Source organism: Liolophura sinensis, chromosome 8 (genome assembly GCF_032854445.1).
Source record: "Liolophura sinensis isolate JHLJ2023 chromosome 8, CUHK_Ljap_v2, whole genome shotgun sequence".
NCBI classification, from domain to species: domain Eukaryota; kingdom Metazoa; phylum Mollusca; class Polyplacophora; order Chitonida; family Chitonidae; genus Liolophura; species Liolophura sinensis.
In genome coordinates, this window is record NC_088302.1 from 38,848,228 (window position 1) to 38,863,573 (window position 15,346).

A 15,346-nucleotide genomic window follows, 5' to 3' on the forward strand; every position below is an offset into this window, starting at 1 on the left:
AGAGACGATTAATTCCGTTGATTTTGGAGATAGAAGACAAAATGATAGATATTGTAAATGTTTACGCCAATTATAATATGGCAGAGCGATATGATTTTTTTTATCTAAGTGGATACATTTCTTGCAGGGAATGCTGAAGTATTCGTTGGGGATTGCAACGTGGTTTTCCAATCGATAGATAGGGCAACTAAGCGCCTGGAAAATGATAAGTCCAGAAGGAAATTACAAGAGTAGATGTCAAAGCATAATCTACTTGATATTTGGCGTGAAAGAAACGCCGGAAGAATCATATTTACGCGGCACAGAACTGTAGAAAATGCATAGCAGCATAGATCACATGTTAATCTCCAAGAAAAGTGTTGTCATTTGTGAAACTGTATACGTGAATAATACGTCCTTTGGTGATCATGCTGTACTCTATATGAAGTGTGATTTTTCACAGGTTGAAATCGGTGTATGGTGGGATAATCTCAAATAAGATCAAGAAAAAGGGGTAAAAAATATCACCAGCCTGAATTACGATAGTGGAGAAAGCGTGACTTCTACAACAGTCCCGCTAGATGTGGTCTATAAGTACCACTCCAATTTGTTTAAGAAAGAAGATATTGACGAAGGGGCTTCCCAAAAAGTTTTGTCATGTGTTGATGTCTCCATAGAAGAGAATGACGCACAACTTTGTGATGCAGAAATCTTTTTAGAAGAGATAACGACATCACTTGATGGCATGGCATGTAATAAAAGTCCAGGTAACGACGGTATAACTGTCGAGTTTTATAGATTTTTCTGGGCTGAGTTAGGCACTTTGTTATTAGAGATGTTATTAGGAACCTTAAATGAGCGAGAGTGTGTTAAATATATTACAGACACTTTGACTCTGACTGCTAAAGCGTCTCAGGCAAAATTAAATATTGATAAGTCAGAGATATTACCTATGGGACTGCCAAGATCGTACAATTGAGGGCATTCCTGTGGTTAATCACAGTATCTGTGTACTGGGTGTTCAAATTGGGCCTGATAAAACAGCATGTTATGACGAAAACTGGAACATAAAAATAAACGAAGTCAAGTCTATTTTAAACCTATGGAAACAAAGACGACTATCGCTACATCAGAGAGTCGCAGTTGTTACGACCTTTTTGATGTCTAGATTGTGGTATTGTATGGCGGTATTGCCAGTTCCAGAGAAATGTATTAATGAACTCAGGGCTGTATGCGTAGATTTCTTCTGGGCACAGCGGGGACATCGAATAACATATGGAGTTGTTGTTAACTCTTTTAAAAACGGTGGTTTAAATATGCCAGACATTGCAACCAAGGTGGGGGCCTTTCGCCTCAGAATGTTGGGTCGTTTTTTCAATCAGAATTATCGAGTGGTGTGTAAAGTGTTTTTTGCATATTTTCTGTCAAAATGGTATTTCTTGTCAGAGACCTATTCACTTTTCTACATTGTTCGGGATAAATACTTGCTTGATGTTTTACCAGAGTATTATAAGGAGTTATTTTTAGCATGAAAGAAATTAGGAGTTCAACTGTGTATTGAGAGCCGGGAACACATACTTAGCCAACCGGTATTTTTAAATGCCAGTGTGAAACTTAATGGTAGTCTTTTGTTTTCAAAACTGTTTGATATTTGATCAAATCCAAGCCGTTTTGTGTGCGGGATTTTTGATATGAATGCATTTCCGGATTCCTGTCAGAGGTAGCTATCAGAAAAACTGTGTTAGAGACATTCTCTGAGGCTGACCTTGCACAGATAGACACCATATACAGAATTATGAAAAAGGCTATTCCACAGTGATGGCTCAGAATAGTGGTTAATAGTGCTACGGCTTGTACATCAAGCAGGGATACCTGCCCCGAACCAAAACTGAATATTAAAGGACGTAGTACGCCAGTTTCAATCTTGATAACCTAGCAATTTTTCAAGCTACTTTTAACGGAAACGTTGGTAGAGCCTGCCTCAATTCGGCACTGGTTAAGGGTTTTTCCTAATGTTGATGTCGATCATTTTGCATGGAAAGGGACCTGATTGTACTCAGCTGGATTGCCAAATTTGTCATAATTCTGTGTATACAATGGAGAAGCTTTTAAAATTAGGGCATGTGGATAGCGACCTGTGTCTTATTTGTAAAACGCATATGGAATCAGTTATCCGTTGCCCTATGTTAACCCAATTTATAAAATATGCTGGTCATACAAGACTGAAGATCTGTTAGGAGGAGAACAGTAACTGTATTTTGTGATCTTGGGGCTCAGGCCTGAGATATTTAAGGATGTCGAAACTATTGTCATTCAACCCTGCTGGGCGGCCTGTGTTAACCTTCCTCTAGGTCTTGATATGGAATAACATCAACACTTTGTAAACCTGTAACGAGAAGTTTATTGAAATAAACAGTGTGTAGACATCCCCATGTATCAGCTATCTGCACAACCCGTGACGTCACAACTTTGGTTTACAACAGGTTCAGCTGCATTTTAATGTATGATTTACATTACTCGTGTGTGCAACTACACATCCAGAATTTCAACAAGACCATAGTTCAATGCGACCACGAACGTTGCAGCGACATACTGATGCTTGTATGTTAACTTATACAAAAAATACGCTCTTTTTGGTGGGGGTCATTATTATACGTCTATTTCATACTAATAATACCCTTTACATTCACCCCCCTGTATAAAAAATGTCCTCCGGACATTTCCGGGAAAATCATGACTTAACTGACATAACTGGGTTGAACAACCATTTTCACGAGAAGGTAGACACATGAGGATAAGCCTCATTTATTTCTATATGCATTTGTGTTCATCAAATTACATACATCAGGTGGATACATATATGTTACTTTTTTCTCAATGATATTAACGAATGACACAGTTTGTGTACATTCCTGGGTACAACTATGGCGGTAGGAATGGTTGTGAGTAGGGTGTGGAAGTCGACCCTCACGCTCAATAACAATGTGTTCCACCTGTTGAAAACGCTGGGTATTCCTCCATCCTGCCTCCGATATCATAGGTCAAGCTTATGCGCGATTTCCCATTCCTCTGCGGACGATGACGAGATCTTCCATCCTCTATGCCGGGATCGTCGTTCCCTGGTGTTTCCGATTTACTTGCCGGGTGAAAGGGTATAGCGGCTGGGTTAAGGCCAAGATGAGACTGCATGACAGGATAGAGGTCCTCCTCAGAGCTATCGTCTTCCTTTGGCGGATGATGTCCCGCTCGGTGTGTTGGCTTTTCCCCCTTGCCACTACGCTTGCGTTGTTTGGGTTCACGAACATATGGTTCCATCGGTAAGTATTCACATGACATGAGGAGGTTTCGGTGGAGAACTCGAGATTTGCCACTTCCGCTTTCCGGCTTGACTGTGTACTCCGGACTATGTCCACGCAGCTGCTCTTCTACAACATGAATTGTGTTTTCCTAGAATTTGCGTTGTTTGCCTGGCCCACCTCTCTCGGATAGATTCCGCACCAACACACGGTCACTAGGGAGGAGTAAGGTACTACACATTTTCTTATCATACTGTTTCTTCGATTGCTCAGACAATTTCTTGCCCATGCCCTCGTGCAAATGCTTGAACACGACCTCTTTGTACTTGCTGGGGAGAACCAACTGTGTTTAGGTGGATCCAACTGGTTTCCTCGAACTCCAATACAAGAGACCACTGTCAGTCTGCAGACGTCTCTCTTGCCTCAGCAAAGCAGCAAGTCTAGGGTTGTGAGACTTCCTTTTCCAGCGGCGTCAATCGTTCATGACCTAGAGACACTCCATGGGTTTCATGGGTTTTATCTGATGTAGGCTGAAACAAGCTCGCTGTTGTCACTAGTATCTGAGCTCCAGCGCCTTTATTCAGAGCACTAATGGTATCTTGTTTTTGTTCCTCCGCACAGCTCGCCTCCATGTCTGACACATCCATCGGCATCCGGGACAGGCCACCAGAATCGCCGTTGCTTTTTCTTGGACGGTACTGGAAGGTAAAATTATAATCCGCAAGCTCACGCACCCATCTCATCTTGGTGGCGTCCAGTTTTGCTGAGCTCAGGATATATGTCAGGGGGTTATTGTCACTATAAACACAGAAACTGGTGGCCGTCACACAAAGCGTCAGTATGGAGAACGAACGGTTAATTAAAGTCGGAATAAGCCATTATTTCCCCCTGGGTTAACGAGTCTATCAATGCCTCCAGAGTCTGTTGGTGTTCCTTTGTCCATGTCCCTGGGGTCTTCAAAGGAACTTGCCCAAACTCACGTTTATTCTGCTTTAACATGCCAGGTTTTCGGCTGTCAAGGTTCTTACTACCCGGCGCCTTCAGACGATCATGGAAGACTTTTGCCTTTGTCGAGAAGTAACGAATGTACTTACAGTAATGTCCAATAAAACTTGGGGGCCTCCGTGGCTCAGTCTGTTAGCGCTCTAGCGCAGCGTAATTACCCAGGAGCCTCTCATCAAAGCGGTCGCTGTGAGTTCAAGTCCAGTTCATGTGGGATGGTCTGCACAGCAACCTGCGGATGGTCGTGGGTTTTCCCCGTGCTCTGCCCGGTTTTCTACCACCATAATGCTGGCCGCCGTGGTATAAGTGAAATATTCTTGAGTACGATGTAAAACACCAATCCAAAAAACACCTGGTCTAATACCGTAAACCAAGAGTTTCCTCCAAGCGAGTAGAGTGCATTCTGGATCCTTGGGAGAGGTTGTCGGCCGTTGATGGTTTTGGAATTGAGCTGTCTATAATCATATGTCAAGAAATGAGACCGTACTTAAAGGACGATGAGGACTTGATAGCGCGATTAAATGACATTGTGACGCATGAGACGGAACACCAACAGAAAATCGGATCATGCAGAACTAGGACAAAGGCCAATACAAATGAGATACAACTTAACACAAAGCAATCAGCCAATAAACAAGAGGGGGAAAAGGAAAATGCTCCACATTTTTTCCTGACACGTACCATAGGTGATGAATACGGAGACTTGCTCTTTGTGATCCATCCTTTACTCAAAAGATTGTTCAGATAGTCCTTAACCTCCTCATACCACGGTCTTGAGATTGAACTGTACGTCTTTTGAACTGCTTTTCGTCAGACAGCTTGATATCCATCTCAAGCTCTGGAACACATCGTATGTCGTCCTCCCTTTTAGAAAACATTTCGGCTTCCGTCTGTAAAGGTTTCTTTCTGTTCCGCTGATAGGCTTGTTTCACTCAAATCAAATGTAATACTGTCCGCAATAGAATTTAGAGCTTCCGCATTTCCCTTGGGCTGATCTGGCGCAGTCTGCGGTTCCTCAAATGCTACAATAGAATCTATGTTACTCACAGTCCCAACAGTTGTCCTTGTCCTGAGGTGTATCTCATGACAAGTAGAGTTTCTCATCAGGATGTACATTTTCCGACCTTTCTTAAGATCTACAACAATCTCACTGACCTCCAGTCTATCAGGTAAGTTCGGTTCAACATCGCGCTCAAACAACAGAACCATTCCTTCAGTCAAATGGCATGGAAGCGAGTTACACTGTACCGCCACTGTCCGGTTCCGTGGAACAACCACTCGTTTCTTGGAAGTCGGTACCGAACAAGGCACATCTGCTTCCTTTGCTTTGATGGCATTCGCGATTTTTGTCGTGTGGGTCTTGTGTTCACTTAGCAGTACGGTTCTGATCAAATTCACCTTGTTCACCTTCTGTTTGCTGTCCGGGGCTCCGCCTGCATACTTTTCAATCACGTTGAATCCAATCCATGAGGCACTGAATTCAGGATCTTCTGTCACCAACATCGGAACAGGAATTCTGTGTGCTTCATCCAGGTCGCTCACCATGGAGAAATGTTCTTCGACCTTCGGGCACCGGCTATGTTTAATCACTCTGACATAACCGGAACTAGTTACCTATTTATCCTTCTGTTTTCCGGCTCTGCAACCCCAAGGACAATGTTCAGAGCTCCCGCACCTGAAACAGTGTTCACAAGATTGTCCCTTACCCTCAGCCTGACAAGACAGCCTGAGTCGGTTGAAAACCCCTTCTTGTTACTTTTCTTTGAACTACGTTTGGCAGTACTTGTCTTTTCGACTTGCCCCAGCTGACTGCAAAGCGTGGCTACCTGTGATTTCAGTTCATTCACTTCTAACGGTAGGGTTCCTTTTGCTGGTTTATTTTCCTTTTTCCCCTCTTGTTTATTGGTTGATTGCTTTGTGTTAAGTTGTATCTCATTTGTATTGGCCTTTGTCCTAGTTCTGCATGATCCGATTTTCTGTTGGTGTTCCGTCTCATGCGTCACAATGTCATTCAATCGCGCTATCAAGTCCTCGTCGTCGAAGGCCTCGTCCTTTAAGTACGGTCTCATTTCTTGACATATGATGTTGTCTCGAAAACCAGAAAGCACAGGTGTGCGGAATTTGCTCTCAACTTTTCACTTTGAGCGATAAAACACAGTTCATTATAAAGCTAGCGGGCGCTCTTTGGTTTGTATTATGATGTCAGCATGCGACTAATAGCTGCCAGGCGGACTTGCTTAACCTCGAAGTAACTTTTCAGTTCCATTCCCATTGATCGAAGTATGGCCTGCACAATTTCATCTTCTGAGTAGCCCTGTTTTAACCCATTGTCTATGGACGCTTTTTCTGTAAAAGATCCTTCAGTTGTCCTGAAATCTTAAACTCTTTACGCCATCTAGCGATTCTGGCGTAGGGATCAGGCCATAAGCTTGTTGTTGGTGTGTGAACTGACCCATTTCCGGTTTTTGGATTTAGGTCGTCGGTGAAGCTGTCTATTGTCAATAGTGATGTTGTCCCACCATCTTCCTTATCTAATTCTGATAAAAGGAATTTTTCCAGTACTCTGCTCATTTTTGTTTGCCCGTGCTCAACTACACATTCACCTGGAATACCTGGTGTTTTAACAGTTCGACAAGCTGAGTTGCGTCTAGCGAGTACAATCTCTGCTTAACTGTGAATTCACTCTCCGGATCAGATATCACCTTGGTTAACGTTAACAAGAGCTTAAATCACAGTGTGACCAGGCAATGGCAAATAAAATCATACATACAATCATTCAGCTATTGCCAACCAGTCACAAAAATCGAATAATAATGACAAATAGTGACAAATTTGCTTACACACTTTTGCATATTATGACCCATTACCTGTACCTGGTGTTTCTGCTCACAACCACATCAGTTAATAATATGGTGCGCTGCCCATGTCATTCAGTCATAAAATACACCTAGTGTTGTTGTTGCTTGCCCTTAATGGCACTCTGAGAGAAATGTCACTTCTGTCTTGAATTCGAAATAGTACACTACTAGCATCTCTGGACTGCAATGTCAGTATGGAAAATGTCACTCTTCCAGATGAAATCGACATAGTCTACCACTGAAATGGAATATTCACAAGATACTATCTAAGAAGTGTCAATAAAGTCACCTTCAGCACAACACAGCTGTATGTTTTTGTGTTTTCGTTAATTACAGTTGTGAGTCATTCAGTACATAGAGCTCATTTGTTTTTGTTCTCCTGGTTGTATTCTGATGTTATTATTATTCTACCTTCACAAGGTAAGGCGTCCAGTTTATTGTTCACACACAGTTTTATTATCCGACATCACCCAGTTTTTGCTTCGTTTGATGGAAAGCTTCGTACGAGAGTCGTTTCACGCCCTGGATCTGTCCACATGACATACGCCTGGAATCTGATCCTCGCGAATCGCCCAGTCAGTCAAAAGTTCAACATCCCATCCTAGTCACGGCACCAAATGTTATCCCTCCTCTGGGTCTTGATATGGAATAACATCAACACTTTGTAAACCAATAATGACAGGTTTATTGAAATAAACAGTGTGTAGACATCCCCATGCATCAACTGTATGCACAAACCCGTGCCGTCACAACTTCGGCTTACAACAAACACATGCGGCGTCACACGACTCATTAATAAACCACAAAACGAACACGGACGTTACAGCGACATACTGATGCTTGTATGTTAACTTCTACAAAAAATACGCTCTTTATGGTAAAGGTCATTATCATACGTCTATTTCATACTACTAATGTCCTTTACACCTGCACGGACCTGGCTATGTCGTCCACCGACAGTGTGCTTCCTCCGCTGTAGTCCAGAAGGTGTTCATTCCCACACTGATTAATGTTATCGACGTGAAGCGTGAAATGGTGAGTTTTCAAAAGAGTTACTTGAAAAAGATGTTTTATCTTAGAGTATCATCACTGGCAGCTCACAGGTCTCTCCCGAATATGTATAAATTCACTCTGGATGAGACGGAGTGGAAAATTACCCCTGCTTCTTTGACCTTGATAAATCTGACTGTACATTGGCCCTATGATGTATGTCTTGACATTACAAACCTACCTTTTCGGATGACGACATCAAACATGTCCGTATGGGCATTGGGATATATCGTTTTAGGTGCCTTTTGCGTCGCTATGTACCGAACTTTATTAACTTTGCGGGAGATGTTGTAATGTTCACCTATCCAGGACAGGTATTTGAGTGCGGTAAGTGCGGCCAGGCCAGGTACAGGGCTTTCGCGTGCATGGCTATGTGGTGCACGAACTGTGATGGCTTTTCACCCCATACTGACCCACACACAGGGAAAGACTGTTTGAACAGTTGTCGGAATTGTGGTTCTGATACACATGGAGTTACGTTTCTACCGCCAGAACTGAGGTCAGCAAAACGTCACATGTTCAGCCCAAGGGGAAAGGTGGTACCGACGTTGATATAGCTGACGTAACATCTGACGTCAGCGTGAGTGACGTTGACGTCGAAGTTGTGATCAGCGACGAGGATAGCGAGGTAGACTGTGCAATGGAGCCTGGCGACGTTGACGTCAGAGATCATCTGATGTCAGTGACGCCAAGTAGGTGAAGAACCCATGTCGAGACATCAGGACGATGACGAGCATGTTTGGACTCAGGTGTCAAGGCAGCGGAAATCTCGAGCTGGAGGAAGACCCAGCGAAGTGCGGAAAATGTGCACGTTCAAGGCAACTCTTCACAAGGAAACAAACAAATAGACCATAAGCGTTTAAAAATTGACAGTGAAAAGACTGAGCCGCCAAAGGCGCCAAGTGCAGAACCGGACACGTCTGCCTGTGATTCAATTGAAATGTCACCCTGGCCTTCACAGGACACAACAACGACTCTGTTGGAGTTTCGACGAAAGCAGTCCATTGCCGCTCGCGGTCGTGCAAGGTTGAAGAACGGCAAGAATTAAAACCATGGTCAGCATAGTTGTTTGCAAATCAGTAACCATGGGTAAGTACTTTTGTTTTCTTTTTATCTATTTTTTATGATGGCTGCCCAAAACTGCGTTAGAATTGATAGTTTAAATGTCAATGGCTTACGAGACTCTGTCTCAGGTGCAGTCTCAGGTGAAACAGTTTATTTTTGACAATAAAATATACATCATATTTTTACAGGAGACTCATTTTGAGAATAATTGTGATAGTAAAATGTTAAATATTCCTGGTGATTCTTTTTGGGCACATGGTACTAATAGGAGTTGTGGGACCGGATTGTGTAATCCGCAAGGTAACAAAGTATCCTTACGGTCGGTATGTGGCTGTGAAGACCGAAATTAATGGCACAAGCCTTAACCTCATATGCGTGTATTCACCAGATAATCCAACGTTTATTTCATCATTAGATGTACTCATGAGAGGTAGTGAGCTGCTGCTACTTTAATTTTAATTTTGTAGAGAATAATCAGCTTGACAGAATGGGTACAACGATGATTGCTCGCAAATGACGGCGTTGACGAAACCAGGGTTGTAAAAAAAATGATTTCAATATATGTGATGTTTTTAGGAAAATTCACCCCTGACATGGTTATGTATTCTTTGTCACGGGCTAATTGTGCGTCCCGACTGGATACATTTTATGTGTTTAGCTCGTTAGCTGATTATGTAACAAATTCTGATATGACACATGTAGCAATCTCCGACCATGCTTGCATCTATAATGATGTGGCTTTTGACAATGTAATTACATGGGGGAACTTTTATTGGAAGTGTAATGTATCCGGGCTAGAAAAGCAAGAATTAAACGAGAAAATACAAGCCGTTTATGATTCCCACTTTACTGATGTTTCTAATGATGATGTCTCTTTAATTTATCAATGGGACGACAGAGGAAGAATTATTCCATGTTGTAAAAGATTTGAATAAATACCGGTCTCCTGGTTCTGACGGTTTTCCTGCAGAATTTTATGTGGAGTTCTGGCCAATTTTTGGAAAATTATTTATACATTTCGAAAACATTTGTTTTGAACAAGAAACGCTGACCTCTTTGCAGCGATGCGACCTGATAACGTTATTACGCAAAGATCCAGACAACGCAGAGAACATTAAGAACTAGAGGCCTATTAGTTTGTTAAATGTCGGTTATAAAATTATCTCAAAGGCATTATGTAATCGCCTCAAGTGTGCAATCGATTCTGTGGTCTCTCAAAATCAGCCATATGGTGTCCCTGGCAGGACAGATTTTGATACTTTACACTTGCTACATAATGTTTACGATTATATAGAGCAGAAAGATTTAGGTGTATGTTTTATTAATTTGGGCCAAGAAAAGGCTTTTGATCGTGTTGACTGGTCATTTTTGTTCAAATGTCTGGAACATTTCAATTTTGGCCCAGACTTTTGTAAGGGGGTGAAGTGGGTATACTGACATATCAAGCTCAGTTATTGTTAACGGTCATATTAACAAAACGTTTACACAAGGATGTGCCTTGTCGCCATTATTGTACATAATGTCTTTAGAGCATTAAAGCCAATGATACCGTTCAAGGTGTTCCCATGGCAGGCACAAGTAAACAGGCCAAGATCGAAGAATATGTGGAGGATTCCACAGCCATTGTAACCCATTCTACTTCAGTTCGAGAAGTGCTCCGTGTAGCTGAAAATTATGGAAGCGTGTCAGGTGCTAAACTAAATCTGGCAAAAAGCACTGTTCTCCCAATTGGTAAATGGAAAGAGGAAGATGTCCCTGATGTGGGGTTTAAAGTTTGTGAAAACACTAAAATATGTGGCATCCATTTCGCAAGGATCACTTCGAACTAGAAAGTAATCTGATTTGAAATAAAATGAAAAAAAAAATGTAACTTCTTGGAACGGCAGATACTTAACTCTTAGGGGGAAATCTGTTCTTATAAACACGGTTGCTCTGTCTATGTTATGGTTTGCTCTCCAGTGTACCATACTACCCACAAAATGTTTCACGCATGGCACCTGACTGATTTTTTGTTTCCTTTGAGACAATAAGCCTGAAAGTATAAAACGATCTGTGTTGCATAAACGCCGAATTAAAAATTCCAAACATTGAGTGCATAGCTAAGGTTTTACTTATCCGCCGCATTTTTAGACTTATATATTGCACGGAGGCCGACTGGAGATATTTTGCTATCTACTGGCTTGGAATATCTCTAAAGCAATTGTGTCCCCAATTTGTAGGCCGAACTGTCCTCACGCCGAAACTATTCCCCCGTCCTTTCAGTTTGCTTTAAAGGCGTGGAAAGATTTTTATATGGGACAATCTTTACCTGTGCCTTGTTTTTCGACAAAGTTTATTCATGCGCAATTAGTGTATCCCATCTGTGAGTGTCCCATTGTTATGATAAAGTTCCCGGCCTTATAATGGACTGGTATATGAAAGTCAGTCTTCAATATGTTTTTGGATCACAATTTGGTCAACTTTAGCTGCAAGCTCGTCCATGACATTTTGCCTGTGAAGGTTAGATTGCTGAAGCGCAACGTTGCAACTTACGATTTACGTGCATTTTGTGGATTGTCTGAATCCCAGAAGCATCTTTTTCTAGACCCTTGGGTAACTCAAAGTGATTTCAGTCATTTCAACCCTGTGTTCATGCGGTATGCTCGGTTTATACCAGCGTTTGACGAAAACACCTTAGTCTTTAAGATGTTTGGAGACAATTTTAATCAAGTGGAAAAGGATGTAATATTATATGTCATCAATGTATTACAATTCAGCATATGGTGTGCACGAAATGAGGTAGTATTTCAAAATAAACAAAGAAATATCCATAGTATTGTGGTTGCTACAAAGGGTGTAATAAAGACAAGAGTTTGTGTAGATTTTTACTGAATAAGAGAAGAGAATTTGTAAGAGGGTGGGGCAAACGCAATGTATTCTGTAAGGTAGCCTTAGATAAGCTTGTATATTTGTAAAAATAACATTATTCCCTTTCATGACTACATCACTGTATTATTGCAAGTGTAAATGAAATGAAACTAAGATATTGTTCTATGTGTCCACAGCAAGTCTGTGATAAATGTTTTTAACATAGACAACTATGGAAATAGAGGGATAAAAATGTAAATTCATGTAACCTTTTTCTTTTTGAGAATTTGGTAATAAATTTTACATAAAAAAATTAATAAAAAGAAAAAGAAAAAGACTCAGGCAAACTGCATAGCTGATAAGATGAGAAACATAGCAAAAAATGAAAAATGTGACGTCGCCAAACCTACGAAGTAGGATCTCAATGGATTTCCAATTCATCGCCTCAACCACTCGACCATGACGACCCCATGGTGTCCATCTTTTTGTTAATAAGCTTTGGTGCATACCTGGCCCAGCCTGTGAGAAGGAAGCCATACAAATCTTGACATAACTTGACCGTCGAAATCTAGACATTTCTATGCCGGAAACTGGGAGGGGTGCCTAGCAAGGCCAAGGGGACGTCACTGGAAGCCTCATCACCACCAGTTTCCTTGTGTCTTCTCGCCCCGAATTTCATACTTTCATCGTTAAAACTCATACCTGTACACCAAAAACGGCAGGCTGGCAGCAAAAAAACACTTAACACCCAAAAATACACTGATAAGCTTAGAAAAAATGAAAAATATGACGTCGTCGGTAGGATTCGAACCTAAGCGGGAAGATCCCAATGGATTTCTAATCCATCACCTTAACCACTCTGCCACGCCGACCCCATGTTCTCCATCTTTGTCTTAATGATGGATTCCCAAATGTGCGATCCGTGTGCCCTTGAAGGTTTGTCTCTATTTACACCTGCAGAAAAGGCAAGACAAGGAGGCAACTGTGTCTAAACTCAGCTGAAGACTGACATAAATGAATGGTGGAAACAGGCATGTATTAGCAAGACGTTTGCACACAGACTCCCATTACAACTTCCCTTTTGCCAGAGGGACGAATGTTATCCTCTGTATTTTAGAGTGTTAAGTGTTTTTCTGCGGCCAGCCTGTCGTTTTTGGCGTACAGGTGCATGCTTGGTATCAAAATGATAGAAATTGTCTAAGCTTTGGGTAGGTATGAATTTTATTGATAAAAGATAGAAATTCGGGGCGAGAGGACACAAGGAAACAGGTGGTGATGAGGCTTCGAGTGACGTCCCCTTGGCCCTGCTAAGTACCCCTCCCAGCTGCCGGCATAGAAAGGTCCAGATTTTGACGGTCAACCTGTCAATATTTTTATGGCTTCTTTTTCACAGGCTGGGCCATGTTAGCACCAAAGCTTACTGGCCACGGAATGTTTGGGACTGAGCTACAACGCTAAAGGTTGACATTGTCGCTCATGGAAAATAAAAGGGGTTCTGTGACCGTTTGCTGGTCGACGTCATCAAGGTATAAAGATGTCATAAACTATCCCACTGGTCTATCAACGAATAAGACTACCCAGTAGGAAAGGGAGAAAGTAATAGCGTCTGTGAAGGAAAAACGTGGGGAAAACTGGGTAGGTCGAGTGAAGACGTGCTTTTTTCCAGCGGTACAAATCGGTTTCATCCTTAGGTATAGTGACTGTTGATGTACAACATTTTTGTGCCATATTGTTGACAAGAATTAGCTGAGTTCGAGGGTGTCTTTATTTTGGGGATTTGGGCAGTGGTCCTGTCAAATTTCATGATAATGTGGAAGCCTGTTTATTTACCTGTTCTGAACAAGCCGGACAGGTCATTGTCCCTAGCTATGTATACACGTAGCAGTGTAAGCTTTTCATACGCCGTCCAAAGAGACTTTATTAAGTGTGATTAACATCAAATCTGACCTACTGAAGAATTACCTGAAGTAGGTTTTCTATGTTCGTGTTGCCACACAGGCTGCACATAGTGCTCTGTTAAAGAAGGAAAAGTTTGTTCTTGGTTACACCGTATGGAATATTAACCCGGCCAGTTCTGTGTTTATGAACCTTACTGCCCACTGGGCCCCTGATGAAATGTCGGATGATTTGATAGCGTCCGCGTTGAAACCATATGGGGAGTGCCTTAGTGTTACGAAGCCACTGTTTTCAAGGAATTTGCGGGCGTACGAACTCGTATTCGAGTATATCGGTTCAGGTGCCACAAAACGCGGTATGTGCCGCACTTTTTTAGTTGTAAGGGTGAGGTTGTAATGTTTACATACCCTGGGCAAATGTACGAATGTAGGAAGTGTAGAGAAAATGGGCATAAAGCCATGGAATGCTGTGCCTTATGGTGCGATAACTGTTCGGGGTTCTCTCCCCCCCCCCCTCCTTCATGATGATCCCCTCACTGTAAAGAATTGTACACGAGCGCGTCGTATGTGTGGCTCGATGGAGCATGCAAGTGGTAATTGTTGTGCTCGGGCTTCAACGTATGCGTCCAAAGTCGAGAATTCTGTGCAGAATACGGCGAGTGCGCAGGCCCCGATCAGGACGTCACAACTGACGTTGACGTTGTCGGGGGCGGTAGCGACGATGACGACTTAGAGTTTCCGCCTCCTGCCATGGAAATTATTACATAATTATCAACATAATTGACAGCGGAGGAGAAGATGGTGATGATGTTGACGTAGATGGTGATGATGATGGTGATAGTGGTGATGGTGACGATGATAATAACGAAAAAAATTGGCGCAGATGACGAAGCTGAGATTGACGCTACCAGAGCGGAGGATGATCCATTGGGTAACATGGAGTGTGACAGAGGTACGCGCGTTGTACCTAATGTGACCAAAGACCGTGATGGTGTGACTAGAGATTTGTCTGGTGCGATAGAAGTCCAGACGGAAGCCAACTGCGTGCGATCTCCAGAGCCCGTTGAACAAAAGAGAGCAAAACTGGACAATGAACCGGAGGGGACGTCATCGGCATTATGGAGCACGCTACCGTCGGATTGCGTAATGCAGGGGGACTCGGATGGCATATCTGAGATCATGACACCCACCCCCTCTCAAGGTACTGATAAAATGTTAGTAGAGTGTCGGCGCAGCAAATCTTTCGCCTCTCGTTCGAGAGCGCCTAAAGATAATGAATAGATTTTACTAGAATATGGACAAGGATACGCTCCCACATGAACAAGGGGTATGTACCGTCATATTTTTCTTATCT

The 15,346-nt window shown here is 42.4% G+C and overlaps 1 non-coding gene across 1 annotated transcript; it reads right to left on the reverse strand.

Moving 5' to 3' along the window:
- Positions 1 to 12,887: 12,887 nt before the first annotated feature.
- Positions 12,888 to 12,969, reverse strand: Trnas-aga (transfer RNA serine (anticodon AGA)). Its single transcript has one exon. It is a non-coding gene; the product is annotated as a tRNA-Ser (tRNA).
- Between the last annotated feature and the right edge of the window lie 2,377 nt (positions 12,970 to 15,346).